The 15,606-nt window shown below is 38.9% G+C and overlaps 1 long non-coding RNA gene across 1 annotated transcript; it reads right to left on the bottom strand.

Moving 5' to 3' along the window:
- Window positions 1-4,812: 4,812 nt before the first annotated feature.
- On the bottom strand, window positions 4,813-15,013 carry LOC134297416 (uncharacterized). The gene is made up of 2 exons (XR_010004145.1): window positions 14,899-15,013; window positions 4,813-7,010 (listed from the first exon to the last, which is right to left on the bottom strand). It is a non-coding gene; the product is annotated as an uncharacterized LOC134297416 (long non-coding RNA).
- Window positions 15,014-15,606: the final 593 nt, after the last annotated feature.

The following is a 15,606-nucleotide window of genomic DNA, read 5'->3' as shown; positions in this document are numbered from 1 at the left end:
AAAGTTCAAAAACCCTTCACTCAGCCTTCCTTATGGTCCAGCTCTCACATCCATAGGTTACTATGGGGAATACCATTGCTTTAACTATGCGGACCTTCGTTGCCAGTGTGATGTCCCTGCTCTTCACTATTTTATCGAGGTTGGCCATTGCTCTCCTCCCAAGAAGTAAATGTCTTCTGATTTCCTGGCTGCAGTCTGCATCTGCAGTGATCTTCGCACATAGAAATATAAAGTATGTCACTGCCTCCACATTTCTCCCTCTATTTGCCAGTCATCAATAAGTCTGGTTGCCATGATCTTGGTTTTCTTGATGTTTAACTGCAGCCTGGCTTTTGCACTTTTTTCTTTCACCTTGGTGATAAGGCTCCTCCACTCCTCCTCACTTTCAGCCATCAGAGTGGTATCATCTGCATAACTAAGGTTGTTAATGTTTTTCCAGCAATTTTAACTCTGGCCTTGGATTTGTCAAGCCCCGCACATCGCATGATGTGTTCTGCGTACAAGTTGAATAGGTAGGGTGAAAGTATACAGCCCTGCCGTACTCCTTTCCCAATGTTGAACCAGTCTGTTGTTCCGTGGTCTGTTCTTACTGTGACTACTTGGTCTTTATACAGATTTCTCAGGAGACAGACAAGGTGATTTGGTATCTCAATGCCACCAAGAACATGCCATAGTTTATTATGATCCACACAATCAAAGACTTTAGAATAGTCAATAAAGCAGAAATAGATGTTTTTCTGAAACTCCCTGGCTTCCTCCATTATCCAGTGGTTAATTTGGTCTCTCATTCCTCTGCCTTTTCTAAACCCAGCTTGGACATCTGGCAACTCTCACTCCATGTATTGCTGGAGTCTTCCTTGCAGGATCTTGAATATTACTATACTGGCATGGGAGATAAGTGCCACTGTACAGAAGTTTGAGCATTCTTTAGAATTTCCCTTTTTGGGTATGGGGATATAAATTGATTTTTTCCAATCTGATTGCCATTCTTGTGTTTTCCATTTTTGCTGGCATATGGCATGCATCACCTTAACAGCATCATCTTTCAAGATTTTGAACAACTCAGTTGGGATCCCATCATCTCCTGCTGCCTTGTTATTAGCAATGCTTCTTAAGGCCTTTTCAACCTCACTCCTCAGGATGTCTGGTTCTAGTTCACTCACCACACTGTCAAAGCTATCCTATAAATTATTATCCTTCCTATACAGATGTTCTGTATATTCTCTCCACCTTTTCTTGATCTCTTCAGCTTCTGTTAGGTCCCTGCCATCTTTGTTTTTGATCATGCCCATTTTTGCCTGAAATTTGCCTCCAATGTTTCTGATTTTCTGGAAGAGGTCTCTTGTTTCTTTCTTGTGCTACTTCCAGTGTCTCAGCAGACAACCATTTTTTCCTTCTTGGTTTTCTTTTTCTTTGGGACATACTTTGTTGCTGCCTCCTGAACAATGTTGTGAACTTCTGTCCGTAGTTCTTCTGGGACTCTATTTATCAAGTCTAGTCCCTGAAATCTATTCTTCACTTCCACCGCATATTCACTAGGAATATTTGTGAGATCATATCTAACAAAACATCTGAAAGGACATGTATTAGTGAAGAAAAGGAAAATATGTCTTACATATTTTAAGTATACAAAAATTGCAGAGCTTGATACCATCTATTGTAAGTACAACAGCAAAATGGGAATGGAATTTCAGTACAATTGATAAAGCTCTGCTCCCCCTGGCCTTGCCTTGCCTTCAAAGGACACAATTACAATATCTGTTTTTTACAGGGACTACTAGATCCTTTCATTCTTGCAACATCACTGTCCAGCTTTTTGCTTCTTCTCTGGGTAAGGAATTTGATTATCCTATGGTCAAACAGATGTGGGAGTGTGGATGTAGATATTTTTAGAAACTAGCCTTGAACCTCCTATTTTCTCAGAATGTCTCTGCAGCATAACATAGGAAAGTCCAAAGTAGCCCCATCATCCCCCTTTCAGGAACCTGCATAACTGAAATAGATTTTTCAACCTAATTTCTCACTTACACTTCCATTACAAATGAAAGAACCAGATACAGTATTTTATATATTACTATATTAGGCTTAATCTAGTGTTAGCCCTACCTAGAGTAAATCAATTGAAATAAATGGGAATTTATTCTAAGAACACCCATTAATTTCAATACATTTCCTCAATAGTAGGACCAATGTTGTAATATACCTTCATAGTCCAATCTTAGGAGTATTTTCTCCAATTTAAGTAACATAATATTCCATACATCCTACTTTCTAGTAGGCGTACCATGAAAAACTCAGTTCTAGAAAGAGTACTTTATTGTTTTCTTATCTGGAGGAAGAATATATGACTTTTTGGGTTATATGGGTTTTTTGTCAGAGTAATTTGCAGCCCAGCAGTAGTTGGATGGAGTCAGTGGAACACAGAACGAAGAGACATCAAAGAGATGGTAAAACTATATACAAAGTTTTACTGACTTCAGTAATAATCAAGACAAACAGACTTGCAGACAATAGACAAACACAGGACTTGACTCAACACCTAGGCAGACAGAACTCGACTCAGAACAGAAATGAACTGATGCAATCAGCAATACACACACACTTGTGTCTGGATACTCCCAGCCACACATCAAGGACATCACAGCTTCTTAGGAATTAACTCTTTCCAGACTATAGTACACTCTGGATGATGCAATCAGTACGCAATACAGGAAAGACACAAATTTCATTTAAACACTACCAATACACAAATCCCACATTAACATTTTTGCCCCAAATAAGTGGTATATCTGTGGAAAGAAACAAAATGCATGTTCTTTATAATGTATTTTAAAATGAATTATATTTTACTGCAATCTTGTACATTATTGTGCTGCTGTTCAAAGACATGCAACCATTTCCAGTACCAGAGAGAAGAAAAAGCAGCATACACTATGTGTTAAGACAACACATAGATGTGGCAGTGAGTGAATAGTAACAAATACTGGACAGAATAATTTTGAGTAAAACCATGACTGATAACATGCCCAGGTTGAACTGTTCATTTTCCCCCTCTGACTTGTCTGTACTACGTACAATATGGTCATTTACTATCTCATCAGACAGGCTCTTTTCCCTGTCTTATGCCAATTACTCTCCCCTTTCCCGATGCAGCCCGTGACATGATGCATGCATACTTCCAGCTGGGCTCCATCAGGAAAGGGGAGAGCTAGCAGAGTACGCCACTGCCACAGAAACACAGAAGCCTTTCTATGTTGCCTTCAGGACAATGGAGGAAAGCCAGGTGATGTCACTTCCCCCCATGTGATGGGGTCCCAGGTTGTGCAATGCGGGGCGTGGAACCCATGAGTGGCAAATCCATGGACCTTAGTGATGAGATCTAAGGTTGCTGATGGATACCAGAAATGGCAAAGAGGTATCTGGCTATGTGGCAATGACATCCCTCAAGGACATTCCAGAGGTCCTCTGAAGGTCCAGAAGTCCTCCAAAAGTCCTGAAGGATGATATTATTGTGCTTTCAGCTACAGTGGCCATGCTATGTTGTAGGATCCTACAGTTACCAAGTCAGTTTTGATGAGTGGAAGGTCTATCAAGAAATTGAGATGAATCATCCATCCTTATCTCAATTCTTTCTGACCTTGAAAGGCATGGAGATAAAGTCCACACAGGCATCGTAAATTCAGCTTTCAACAAAAGCGGCTTTTCTTCTTTATAAAAAAAAAAATACTTACAAGGCTATATTTCACATTTGTCTACTCTTAAGTCATAGCGGAAAGTGACAAGGCAAAGAGAAAAGCAGTCTGTCTTTTCCGGTTTGTATAGGAAATTCCAAATGTGGCACTCTATCAATTCTACACACCTCCATTGTTTTAACCCATGCACTACTAAAATATTCAGTTTAAATTACATGTTATTTCCACAAACACAATCATTTACTGAAAATCCCCTCTTGAAAATTGTATTAGTTTAAACATACTAAATTTTAACATAACATGAACACTTTGCTAGCATTTCAACACACTTAGTTTCATTCCTAGTAATACATCACACAGTTAATTTTGTCTCATAGATTTCCAAAGACTACTGTTTCATGATATTTCTTCAACAACCTGTCACATTCACAATCTTTCAATGCATATTTATTATTACAATCAATTCATATGTCTTCACTTTTCAACACATTTAAAACTCACAACATAAACAATTTTGAAACTTTGTTTTTCTTTATTCATCTCCTTTGACTTATTTGTCTCTACGTGTCTAATTTGATTTCCAAAATGTGTGCCTATTGAATGCTTCCTCAACTGGCTAAGGGAAATCCATTTCACTCTTACACTTCATTTTTCTTTTCATTCACTGCATGTCCCATCTGTTTCTTTGACTATGCAAATGCTGAAAAATCACATTTAAATCATAAAAACACATTTCTCTTTTGTCACCTACTGCAAATTTAATCATGCACATATAGGCTGTATTCTGTCTCCATTTTTACACTCTCTCACTCCTCAATCATACCTTTAACAACTCAGCTTTGTATTTCCACACACTCTGCAAGTAACCTTTAAAATTCACTATTGTCATGTCTTATGAACATGTAACTGCATTCAGACAAGTTTGTGTTACTAGCAACTTTAACATTATTTTTGTTATTGAAACACTTGACCACAACTAGGTCTATAGGTACATCTTTCTCACATTGTTTCTCATCACCTCCACTCTTGTTTTTCTTGGTAAAACTATTTTTTGCACTTTGTTTCACACTGTGACACCCAGGCACTTTCTTTCTAAGCATTCATCCCCTCCATTCTTCACTACAACACAATTGGCTTGCGTTGCAAAAAACAAACAAACAAACAAACCAGACTCCTCTTTCTTAGCCTTAGACAGTCTTGGGATTTTAAGTAGTGGCAAATATGCTTGTTCATCATTGCATACACTTCAGTTAGCCCCCTCTATATCTAGCTCTTTTTTAATTGAAGACTTGGGTGTTGTAACTTTGGTGATGCTATCTTTCTTTTGTGGCCTCACATTTTGTGTGTGTTTGAGTCTTTCCCTTCTCAAGAAGTAAAGGTTTCTCCTTTTTAACTGTTTTTGACCTTTTGATTCTTGAACATTCACCCCTCCAGTTGCAGAACTTTCTCCTATTTCTGTCCTTTCTTTGACATTCCTAAGAACCTTCTTATTCAAGTGCAATCTATCCCAACCTGCATCTTTATCAAAATATGCAACCTTTGAAAACCTCACTCTTCTGTATAACCTATGGAATTTCATTTTGTCACAGAAGTCCCCTAGGAAATGCATCCTTTGCCAGTCAGGTTCACCTTTGTCTCTCTGGTTGGCTGATATAAATATATTTGCATACTGACCATTTTTATTTAGGAATTTCAGATTTGGAGGTCTATTGTACATCTTTTTGAATTGAGTTTCTCTTATGGAATCACACCATAAACAATTAACTATGAAATTAGATATGTGCAAAGATTCAAGTCACAACCCAGTTGGGCTAATAGAATCTTTCTCCATGCATACTTTCATTCTTTGGTGTAACTCTGTTCTCCTTTCTGCTATTCCTTCCTCAGAAGATTTAAAAGATTCTATGCATTTGTAATCTCATTTTCACTTAAAAACTCATACAAGTTATTGTCACACATATCTTCCCCTTTGTCAAATATCAATGTTCCTACATTTTTATTGTATACTCCTACCATGCTAAGCCATCTCTTGATCTGTTGTAGAACTTCACATTTTTTCCTCTAAGAAATAAATGTATGAAAACCTGGTAAAAAATTCCACTAGGACCAAAGCAAATCTCGACCTCCTCTCACTCTTTTGAAATGGGCCAAATAACTGTGCATGTATTACTTCAAACAATTCATTTGCTTCGATTTTGGATTTCTTTGGTGCTGGAATCTGTTTGACATTGGCCTCTTTACAAATTGCACAATCAAGGATATTTTCACACTGTTCACATTCAAAATTGAGACAAACATTTAACAAATTTTCCATGGGAAATTTTTTCTCTGGAAGGCATCTTCTTGGCTTGGGCACAATTCCTTGCAAGATGACCTCATCTATTGCAGGAATAACAAGCCTTTGTTTTGACTCCAAATGTAGATGTTTCTTGGCCGTCTTCATTTTCTGGTAGATTATCTGGTGGCACCCCCTCTTGGTCAGCCATGTCATCTTGTTCTTGCCTTTGGCATTTCTCAATCATTCTTCTATCCAGTTCTTCCAGAACTCTGCCATAAACTAGATCCAGACTCAAATCTTGGACTCTCAGACTCTGGAAACTCTGGGTCAGATAATCCCAGGTATTAAATATGCCATTTGAGTATATTCCTCATCAGCCTAAATTAATTTCTGTAAATTAATTATTTAGAAACCCATCTTCTGTTTTCTCTAAAAATCAAAATCATTTTGCAGATGAAATATTTCTCATAAGAGCTGACTTAGATACTGTAATTGGAACAGAAAACAAAAACGAGGTGTCCAGCAATTCTGTGAATGGGAATATGCTGGATCAGTGAGCACTTCTGATGTGGACAAGCTTCTGGAGAAAGGAGAACAACCTACTTTCTTGATCTCTGTCCCTCCTGGCTGGTCATTCAGGGAGGAGATGCAATTAGATCTCAAATACAACAAATTATCAATGCATTTTTAAAGGAAGGGAATATTCCACTCTGTTTAAAAGAAACAGTAGTTAGACCACAGCTAAAAAGTCCCCCCTGGATTTTCTAGGCTTAAATAATTACAGACCAGTGTCTAACCTTCCTTTTTGGGCAAATTAGTTGAAAAAGCAGTTGATTTTCAGCTCCATGAAATCTTGGATAAAACACACTTCCCTGATTCATTTCAAACTGTCTTGAGAGCAGGATACAGAGCTGAGACTACTGTAGTCCCTTAAGTGGATGATCTCCGTCTTAACACTGACAAGGGGTGCATGTTCCTGTTGATGCTTTTAGATCTCTCAGTGGCTTTTGACAATCGACCATTTTATCCTTCTGGAACACCTGGAGGGGATGAGAATCAGAGGCACAGTGTTGCAGTGGTTCTGGTCATACCTTTTAGGCAGGTTCCAGACAGTGGTGCTTGGACATAGCTGCTCCTTAAAAATGAGCTGTTATATAGCATCCAACAAAGTACTATTGTATTCTCAATACATTTGACATGCTATCAATATACTGATGACACCCAAATATATTTCTCCATGTTTACCAAAACAGCGCAGGCTAAGGATAACGTGTCTCCTCTGAATGAATGCCTGAAGGGGATAATGGGCTAGATTAGGAAAAACAAATTGATACTGAATCAATTGAAAAGGTAGAGGTTTTTGTCCTAACCTCAGGATGGAAGCGTGTTGACCAATTCTGGATGGAGTTACACTCACCCTGAAAGACTGTGTTCAGAACTTGGGAGTGCTCCTGGATCTGTCTCTCCAAAAGTCAGCCCAAGTTGATGAGATAATCAGGAATGCTTACTATCAGCTTTGGTTGATGCATCCTGACTTGCAGCCATCACCTAGAGGACCTTTCCATCAGTTGTCCTAAGACTGTAACAACCTGCCTCAAGAGCTTTGACAGCTAGAGCAGCTGTCGGAATTTAAGACACAATTGAAGACTTCTCTCTTCCAGCAGGCTTTCATAATCAATTTTACATTGTGAATTTAAATCTGCCTTTTATCCGTGGATTTTAACTTGTATTTTAACTCCGCATAACTTGTGGTAGGCCTTTAATAGTGTTTTCTCTCTTGTTTTAATGATATTGTATCCCGCCTCTAGCTGCAGGGAGGAGGGTAATACATTCGTTATTATTATTATTTTATTATGACACAGCAAACAAGATAGATACGCTGGATTTCATATCACAAAATCACAAGTTGAACACTTCCCAAGTGTCTAGGACTGTGTGATGTATTTTTGGATGATGCGCGCAGATCCCAGTAAGGTGGTCTTTTGCAGTTGGCAGATCGTAATTTTGTCAATGTCTATTGTTTGCAAATGCTGGCTGAGATCTTTTGGCATGGCACCCAGTGTGCCAATCACCACTGGGACCACCTGCACTGGTTTCTGCCAGAGTCTTTGAAGTTCAATTTTGAGGTCCTGATAGCGGCTGAGTTTTTCCTGTTGTTTTTCATCAATGCGACTGTCACCTGGGATGGCAACATCAATGATCCAAACCTTTTTCTTTTCCACAACTGTGATGTCTGGTATGTTGTGTTCCAGAACTTTGTCATTCTGGATTTGGAAGTCCCACAGTATATTTGCGTGCTCTTTTTCCAATACTTTTGCAGGTTTGTGATCCCACCAGTTCTTTGCTGCTGGAAGGTGGTACTTGAGGCATAAGTTCCAATGAATCATTTGGGCCACATACTTGTGCCTCTGTTTGTAGTCTGTCTGTGTGATTTTCTTACAGCAGCTGAGGAGATGATCAATGGTTTTGTCAGTTTCCTTGCACAGTCTGCATTTTGGGTCATCAGCTGATTTTTCAATCTTGGCCTTAATTGCATTTGTTCTGATGGCTTGCTCCTGGGCTGCAAGGATCAGGCCTTCTGTCTCCTTCTTCAGGGTCCCATTCGTGAGCCATAGCCAAGTCTTCTCCTTATCAGCTTTTCCTTCAATTTTGTCAAGGAACTTTCCATGCAATGTTTTGTTGTGCCAGCTGTCAGCTCTAGTTTGTAGTGTGGTTTTCTTGTACTGGTTTTTTGTCTGCTGTCCTTTGAGGAGTTTCTAATTTTTAATTTCAATCAAAGCAGGTTATTCACTTTGCTTTACATATTCTGTCAGGGCATGTTCTTCTTCTTTGACTGCTTGTTTTACTTGTATGAGTCCTCTGCCACCTGCTCTTCTAGGCAGATATAGCCGGTCAACATCACTGCGGGGGTGCAGTGAATGATGAATCGTCATGAGTTTTCTTGCTTTTCTGTCCAAATTGTCCAGTTCTACCTGTGTCCAGTTTATGATGCCAGCAGTATATCTTATGAGAGGTATGGCCCAGGTGTTTATGGCCTTGATGGTGTTGCCTCCATTGAGCTTACTTATGAGAATTTTTCTGACCCTTTGTGTGTATTCTTTATTGACCACAGTCTTCACATGTTCATCCTTGATATTGTTCAGCTGTAATATGCCCAGATATGTATAGGCCTCTGGCTGGTGACACTTTATTGTTTAGCCATTAGGCATATTTATGCCCTCACTTTCAATGATCTTTCCCTTCTTCAATGCCACTGTCGAACATTTGTCCAAGCCAAACTCCATCTGATATCAGTGCTAATTATATTATATTATATCAGTGCTAATTATATTATTATTATTATTATTATTATTATTATTGACACAACGACATTGTATGACACAGCAAACAAGATAGATATGCTGGATTTCATATCACAAAATCACAAGTCGAACACTTCCCAAGTGTCTAGGACTGTGTGATGTATTTTCGGATGATGCGTGCAGATCCCAGTAAGGTGGCCTTTTGCAGTTGGCAGATCGTAATTTTGTCAATGTCTATTGTCTCCAAATGCCGGCTGAGATCTTTTGGCACGGCACCCAGTGTGCCCATCACCACTGGGACCACCTGCACTGGTTTCTGCCAGAGTCTTTGAAGTTCAATCTTGAGGTCCTGATAGCGGCTGAGTTTTTCCTGTTGTTTTTCTTCAATGCAACTGTCACCTGGGATGGCAACATCAATGATCCAAACCTTGTTCTTTTCCACAACTGTGATGTCTGGTGTGTTGTGTTCCAGAACTTTGTCAGTCTGGATTCGGAAGTCCCACAGTATCTTTGCGTGTTCATTTTCCACAACCTTTGCAGGTTTGTGATCCCACCAGTTCTTAACTGCAGGGAGGTGATACTTGAGGCATAGGTTCCAATGAATCATTTGGGCCACATAGTTGTGCCTCTGTTTGTAGTCTGTCTGTGCGATTTTCTTACAGCAGCTGAGGATATGATCTATGGTTTCATCGGTTTCCTTGCACAGTCTGCACTTTGGGTCATCAGCTGATTTTTCGATCTTGGCCTTGATTGCATTTGTTCTGATGGCTTGCTCCTGGGCTGCAAGGATCAGGCCTTCTGTCTCCTTCTTCAGGGTCCCATTCGTGAGCCAGAGCCAGGTCTTCTCTTTATCAGCTTTTCCTTCAATTTTGTCAAGGAACTTTCCATGCAGTGTTTTGTTGTGCCAGCTGTCAGCTCTAGTTTGTAGTGCGGTTTTCTTGTACTGGTTTTTTGTCTGCTGTGCTTTGAGGAGTTTCTGATTTTTGACTTCAATCAAAGCAGGTTCTTCACTTTGTTTTACATATTCTGCCAGGGCATGTTCTTCTTCTTTGACTGCTTGTTTTACTTGCAAGAGTCCTCTGCCCCCTGATCTTCTAGGCAAATACAGCCGGTCAACATCACTGCGAGGGTGCAGTGAATGATGAATGGTCATGAGTTTTCTTGTTTTTCTGTCCAAATTGTCCAGTTCCATCTGTGTCCAGTTTATAATGCCAGCAGTATATCTTATGACAGGTATGGCGCAGGTGTTTATGGCCTTGATGGTGTTGCCTCCATTGAGCTTGCTTTTGAGAATTTTTCTGACCCTTTGTGTGTATTCTTTACTGACCACAGTTTTCACATGTTCATGCTTGATGTTGTCCAGCTGTAATATGCCCAGATATTTATAGGCCTCTGGCTGGTGACACCTTATTGTTTGGCCATTGGGCATATTGATGCCCTCACTTTCAATTATTTTACCCTTCTTCAATGCCACTGTCGAACATTTGTCCAAACCAAACTCCATGTTGATATCAGTGCTAAAAATTCGGACAGTGTTGGTCAGAGATTGGATTTCAGATTCCGTTTTCCCATATAGCTTCAGGTCATCCATGTACATCAAATGTGAAATTTTGTGAGAATTCTTAGATGTTTGGTAGCCGAGATTTGTTTTTTGTAAGATTGTTGACAGAGGGATCATGGCGATAATGAAAAGCAGAGGGGACAATGAATCTCCCTGGAAAATTCCTCTCCTGATGTTGACAAGTCCATAGCTTTCATTTCCAACAAACAGTTCAGTTTTCCAGTGCTCCATCATGTTTTCAATGAAGGTGCCAACGTTTTTACTAATCCCGATGGCGTCCAGGCACTTGATGATCCAGCTGTGTGGGAGTGAGTCAAAGGCCTTTTTGTAGTCAATCCACGTCATGTGAAGATTAGCTTTTCGGCTCTTACAGTTCTCCAGAATCATTTTGTCAATCAATAACTGGTCTTTTGTGCCCCTGCTTTTCCATTTGTTGCCTTTCTGTTCATCTGGCAAGATGTTTTTTTCTTCAAGATAGTCTTGAATTCTGTCAGCTATGATGCCAGTCAGTAGTTTAAACATAGTGGGCAGACACGTTATTGGCCTGTAGTTTCCTGGTGCTGCTCCTTTTGCTGGATCCTTTTGTATCAGGTATGTTCTTCCAGTTGTTAGCCATTCACTGATACTTCCTTTCTGCAGCATCTCATTGAATTGTTGGGCCATTTTTCCATGTAAACTAATCAGATGTTTGAGCCAAAATCCATGAAGTTGATCACTACCAGGCGATGTCCAGTTCTTGACTTTTTGCACTCGTTTGCTGATCATTTCAGTTGTTATTTCCATCAGTTCCATTTTGTTCTGTGAGAATTTTCCTTCAAACTCCTTTATCCACCCAGCGTTTTTGTTGTAGTTTTTATTATTTTCCCAAAGTTCTTTCCAGAACTTTGTTGTTGCAGTTTTCTCTGGCTTTATGGTTACTGTGTCTGTTGTTTGGTTCAGACTCTGGTAGAACCGTCTTTGGTCTGATTGAAACAGTTGATTTTGTCTGTACTGGATGATTCTGGCTTCATACCTTTCAATTTTTCTGGCTGTTGCTGTAATTTGTTCTTTCACGATTTCCAAAGCTTCTTCAATTTTTCTGGTGTTCAGCCAGTACTTTCGGATCAGGTATTGCTTGATTTTGTCATTCTTCAGTTTCCTCTCTTTCATATTTTTCAGGTTACTTGCATCTGATCTAAGTTTCTTGATTTTCAACTCTAGCCTGACCTTCCACTTTGGTTTTCCAGTCGATTTTCTTTGGGGCTGCCTTGGTTGTAGGAGCCCAAGTTCTTCTGTTACTATCACTGCTGCACTGTAGGCAAACTGGTTTGTTTGTTCAATTGATGTTATTTGGACAGTGGAGAGTGCTGCATTCACATCTTTCATGAGAGGCGCCAGGTGTCTCTTGGTCACTGTTTTTAGAGTTGGGAGCCGCTGTCTTATTGCATTTGCTGCAGCATGAGCCATGATCTTATCCTTGAGCTCTTGTTGTCTTGCTGTCAAGGTTCCTGGTGGTTCAACAGATGTTTCAAGTGCTGGTTCCTCAAATTCTTGCAAAAGCTCCACCCTTTCTTCTGGTTCAATCTGTTCCACCATTCCAAGTGTTGCTGGAGTCTCTGCTGCTGTCTGTGCTGTGGTCTGATGGTAATCTACTTTGCAAATTTTCTGGATTTCTTCGAGTTCAACTTCACTGAACACTTTGTTTCTGATTATGAATCTTCGTTGGTCAGCCAGTCGGGGTTCTGTTATCTGTGAGTCAGGGTACTCTTGTTTCCATAGCTGATGCATCCTTTTTTGGTAGCCACGCCTTTGAGGTTCAGATTTGTAGTAGCATTTCATAATTGTGCGGTTTTCTGGCATTGTATATTTTTGCCGCTTCTGTGACTGTTCATTTGGGTTTTGATGATTCCGTAGCCCACTTGTCGATGGATGTCCAGAATCAGCAGCATCCACCGCGGTCCTTTTTATCCTGGGCGACGACCGAGCCAGTATAGACTTCGTTTGGGTTTGTTTCTCCATAATGCTAATGGGTTAGGTGCTCTTGGTTGTGCTCCTCAGCTGAGGCCTCTCTGGCTTGGTTGGACCTGCCGGTAGTTACACTACCGCCAGCACAGCCCTCAGTCATCATTGGAGCAGCTAAGCCCCCCCCACCACGTCAAGGTGGCACCTGCGGGGGGATTATTATTATTATTATTATTATTATTATTATTATTATTATTATTATTATTATTATGACACAGCAAACAAGATAGACATGCTGGATTTCGTATCACAAAATCACAAGTCGAACACTTCCCAAGTGTCTAGGATTGTGTAATGTATTTTCAGATGATGCGTGCAGATCCCAGTAGGGTGGCCTTTTGCAATTGGCAGATTATTATTATTATTATTATTATTATTATTATTATTATTATTATTATTATTTGTATTGTGTTATTTTTACAATGTTTATGTGTATTAATTATTCTATAACCCACCTTGAGCCACAAGGAGAGGCAGGTAAGAAATAAAATTCTTATCATCATCATCATCATCATCATCATCGTTATAATTATTACACTGAAATTTAAAATACCAATATTTGGATATAACCTTTTTCTGAGTTGATACATCACCCATATGCAGATGAATTTCTATAAGACTTATTACAACTTATTTACCTTTCTCCATCCCCATGATGCAGCAACCAGAACAAAACACTAAAAATGCCATTGCTAATTCCCATGCCCTTGATCAAGAAGAGAAAAACCCTAAATGAAACACAAGTGTGTTCATTCCCTATCATGGCCTGTTGTACAATGTGTATGTACACCACCCATCAAGGATGGAAAATAAAGATTGTTCTATACCTTATGGAACTTTTTATGTTTATGAGTGCTGTGTAGAAAGGACCACAACCATTTCCGAGAGAGAGGGATACAGAGAAGTACATTATGCCACCTCTAATTTCAATAATAAATTAGATGTCTTTGGCAGTAGTATACAACTTAATATCTTGTGTGCATGGTAGTAATGTAATGATTTGATATTGCAATATATATTTAGACAGTAGACTGTTTTCATATAGAGTAGAGTAATTTATAATGCTCTTCATAGAAATCTATATTTAAATCCAAATTTTCCAGTAAGATTAACACTAACTACATTTACTATATGTCTAGCAATGATGAATGCTATCTATCTATCTATCTATCTATCTATCTATCTATCTATCTATCTAACTATGTGTGTGTGTGTGTTTTTCTTGGTCTTACCCAGGATGGTTAATAAGCAGCTAAACTGTCCCGTAAAGGGTTAGAAGAATCGAGTAATCAGAAGAACAAAGTTGCTTTGTCATGTTCTCCCACACTGCTTAAAATTAACATGACAATATTGCAAAGTCTGTAATTAGAGAAGACGTCATCAAGATACTTATGCAAATATTTTGAATACATGTAATTATGGAGAAAGGGAAAATGCCATTCAAGATAACAGGTGCCACTTCCTGGGGTGCTTCTTTATATGTGCAGCAACAAGCTGCTCTGATTCCATCAAGTGATGAGGGACAAAATAAATTTTAATGAGCTAGAGAGTGGTATTCAGCCAATACAACCAAAATCTTTAAAACTGAAGTTTCATAATGTGCAGGTTTTTTTTTTTAAAAAAGAATCTATATTGATATGCTAAACTATGGAATAAAATGTTATCATTTTCACACTGATTTCATTGGTGGCTGGTGAAACTGTGTCTGAGGCAAAGCTACCACCTACTACAACACATCAACAGAAGTGAAAGGAAAATTCTTGTATTTTATTTTTAGCATTTGGAGACAGTAGTAGAGATGGGAGTTATTGCTATCATTTCCATCCATGTGTTCATTCACTGAAAAGAAAGTTTCCCTTGGTGATTTGCACAGCCTACATTACCCTTGGTACAATAAGTGACATTTACTGAGGAATGAGGAACTTGCATAGTTCTGACCATAGTTGCCATGCTTTCGGACAAAAAGTAAAGGTATGGCTATGACTTCTTCCATCATCATATTGTAGCTTTACCTGGTAAAATTCCCGCTTGACATATTATGCTATAGCTTTAGTTGGTACTTACTTAGTAAGTAGTTGTTACACTCCAGTAATTTCCTTTTTTGTTTTTTTATCCTTTTATTACCTGAAACACAAAGGTTGGTAATTTTCCTTAATGAAAATATGAGCAAAAACTAAGTTTTGCAGTTTAATAAACTTTTTCTATGTTTTTATGATAGAATAATTAGAAAATGACATTTATAACCCAGGAACAAAAATTGTATTACATTGGAGCCGACATGTAAGAGGCACATTCCTGTTTCACCAGTCCCCATCACTAGTAATTAATTGTATAAATCTGGAAGCGTTATTTTGGATGGGAAGGCATAAGATATGCCATATCCTGTGGGGTTGGAGAGGCATACACACAATTATTGATCAACTAATGTTCATGGACATACAACTATAGTTAAGAAAAGTCTCAATTTCTTTCAGGTGGCAATTATATAAAAACTTACTTATGAAAAGTCATGGAGCTTAACCTTAGCTGGACATAATTCTGCAACAAAATGATATGTTCCATAATTATTAGCTTTTTAGTAGGAGGACCTTAGAATGGGAAATAATTCATATTTCATGTAGCTTACCCCATGGAGTTGAAAGAACTCCAATAGGAAAGGCATATGCAGTGTCCCTATCAATTTTTCCCATTGGTTATCTAAAAAATTATCCCTAACGCCAAAGCTTTATGCATGGTTAAATATAGTACATCATTGACAGGAATGGGAGAGGA

This window comes from Anolis carolinensis, chromosome 3 (genome assembly GCF_035594765.1).
Source record: "Anolis carolinensis isolate JA03-04 chromosome 3, rAnoCar3.1.pri, whole genome shotgun sequence".
NCBI classification, from domain to species: Eukaryota; Metazoa; Chordata; class Lepidosauria; order Squamata; family Dactyloidae; genus Anolis; species Anolis carolinensis.
This window is presented reverse-complemented; position numbering and strand designations above follow the sequence as displayed.